The sequence below is a fragment of the Peromyscus maniculatus genome, chromosome 13, assembly GCF_049852395.1.
Source record: "Peromyscus maniculatus bairdii isolate BWxNUB_F1_BW_parent chromosome 13, HU_Pman_BW_mat_3.1, whole genome shotgun sequence".
In the NCBI taxonomy this organism is placed as follows: Eukaryota; Metazoa; Chordata; class Mammalia; order Rodentia; family Cricetidae; genus Peromyscus; species Peromyscus maniculatus.
This window is the reverse complement of record NC_134864.1, coordinates 55,472,837-55,475,298: the sequence shown is the minus strand read 5'-3', so window position 1 is coordinate 55,475,298 and position 2,462 is coordinate 55,472,837. Positions and strand designations below refer to the sequence as shown.

Genomic DNA, 2,462 nt, shown 5'->3' with positions numbered 1-2,462 from the left:
GGCCCATGGCGCCCACAGTTCCCCCCTTTTTATTAAATGAGCTTCTGACTTAGGTTGCGTGGGACCAGCAGACCACCTTACCCGTCATAGAGAATGCTGAAGGAAGACCCAGACTCAGATAGGATACAAGAACAAAGAACATTTATCATACCAGCCTGCATGGGGTCATTCACCTGTGCAAAATGGCCACGACCCTGAGAGGGCCATGCAGGCTCCTTCTAAGCACAGCTAAGGGGAGTTTCAGGGTCAGCTACATAATTGGTTAAGCAGGCAGCAATTACATCGTATATTTCTAATTGGCTGAGGTTTAGTCTTCTCATTCCTGGACACATCTGCACAAGCTTGGCCGTGACTCAGAAGGGCGCTGGGTTTGTCCTTGAGACACTGTGAGGCCGACTTAGACCCTCTGTCTGTGTTCATTCCTTCCCTCGACCCTGAATGTGAGGGCCTCGTAGATAAGTGGCCCTTTGTTGGCAAAGACACCTGTTTGTCCTTCTCAGAGAACTGGAACCTAATTTGGTTGTGAAAGTGAGAGAGTTTAACCCCTTCAGGCTTGTGATAGCGCCTGGTGTGGACAACCTTCCCATCAAATGTGCCTTCACTAGTGAAAGTAGGCAGAATTTCAACGTCATATTGGGTAATGTCCTTATTTTATGTCAACTGCCTTGAAAATTTCTTGGAGGAAACCCTAAAATCAGAATGTAACATTTCCGTGATGAGCTAGAAATTTTAAAGATTATGAAAAGGTTTTTTTAATGTCTTAGAAAATACAGGGCTGGGGCTGGAAAGGTGGTTCCAAAGCTAAGACTGCTTGTTGCTTTCCCAGAGGACCTGAGTTTGGTTCCCAGCAGCCACACCATAACAGAGGTTTCACAAACAGCTGTAACTCTAGTTCCATGGGATCTGATGTGGCCTCCTCCTCGGTAGCCACATACACGTGTGCGCACACACAGACACACATTTACAGCAAAATAAAAATTATATATACATACATATATAATCATTCAGAGAGAGAGGGGAGAGAGGAGAGAGAGAGAGAGGAGAGAGGGGGAGGGGAGGAGAGAGAGAAGAGAGAGGAAGAGAGAGAGAGAGAGAGACAGAGAGAGAGAGAGAGAGAGAGAGAGAGAGAGAGAGAGAGAGAGAGACAGAGAGAGAACCAGGTGTGGTGGTGCACGGTGCATACCTTTAGTCCCAGCATTTGAAGAGGGAGAGGCAGATGGACCACTGTGAGTTCTGGGCCAGCCAGGGCTACAGAGTGAGACCCTGTCTCAAAAATAAAAAAGAGAGAAGATATAGAGCAACAGGAAAATATGATGAAATCTTAACAGCACACAACTCCCTTTGTCTCTTCATTTAGAATAAGGGGAAGTGCTCGCTTTGGCAGCACACAGACTAAAATCGGAAGGATACAGAGAAGGTTAGCATGGCCCTGCACAAGGATGACACGCAAATTCGAGAATTGTTCCATTTTTTGGGGGGCAGGGGTTTGAGACAGGGTTTCTCTGTGTAGTTTTGGTGCCTGTCCTGAATCTTACTCTATAGACCAGGCTGGCCTCGAACTCACAGAGATCTGCCTGGCTCCGTCTCCCAAGTGCTAGGATAAAAGCGTGCGCCGCCACCGCCTGGCTGTGTTCCATATTAAAAAAAAGAATAAGGGGGAATAGCTAAGTTTCTATAGAACTTTCTGAGTCTATGACTTTATGGTAGAAGAAAAGTGTATTTATAACAAGATGGAGTTACTCTTAGACTAAGTGTGATGTGGTAAAATCTTGATGGGGTTCATAAGATGAATTTGGGGACGGTATGTTGCTAGGTTTTTTTGTAGGGGTGGGGGGACTCTTTACATCATTCAGAAGTTCTGGGCACAACATTTTTGTCTTCTCAGCTCTCTCTCTCCTATAGAAAACGGGGCATAGATACTCTGTTAAATGTCAGTTATCCAAGTACGGTTTCTAAGAACTCTGTAAGAATGAGAAACAAACCTTGAAACATAAGAAAAATAATAACATGTATGAGTGAATGAATGGATTAAAATTTTGAGCTGGGTCTGGTGGGCACAGGCCTAGAACCCCAGCTATTTGGGAGGCTGAGGTTAAAATACATTTGGCCATAAATTGTAAGAACAGAGATTAGTAGAGACAGACGCTCATGGAAAGAGTGAGACACTTGTGCCTTATTATCTTTCCGAGGCGGCTATACATCCTTTACCTTTCTAAGTCACATACTTTACGTTTTTACTTCTTATTTTGTGTGTTCCATGTATGCACTGGTATGCGTATGGCCTGGCACATGTGTGAAGGTCAGAGGACACCTTTATGGGGTGGATTCTGGGAATCCATCTTAGGTCTTTGAGGGCAGGGAAAAAGGTTTACGAGCTGGGACGTCTGGCCCAGCCCTTACGTTACAAGGTTTCCAGTGTCATTTACCACAGGGTTTAAAGGTTAAAGGCTTACTTTTAGTTT

General features: G+C 44.9%; 1 non-coding gene across 1 annotated transcript; it reads left to right on the top strand.

Moving 5' to 3' along the window:
* The first annotated feature begins 1,368 nt into the window (after positions 1-1,368).
* Positions 1,369-1,474, top strand: LOC121826677 (U6 spliceosomal RNA). Its single transcript, XR_006068895.1, has one exon. It is a non-coding gene; the product is annotated as a U6 spliceosomal RNA (small nuclear RNA).
* Positions 1,475-2,462: the final 988 nt, after the last annotated feature.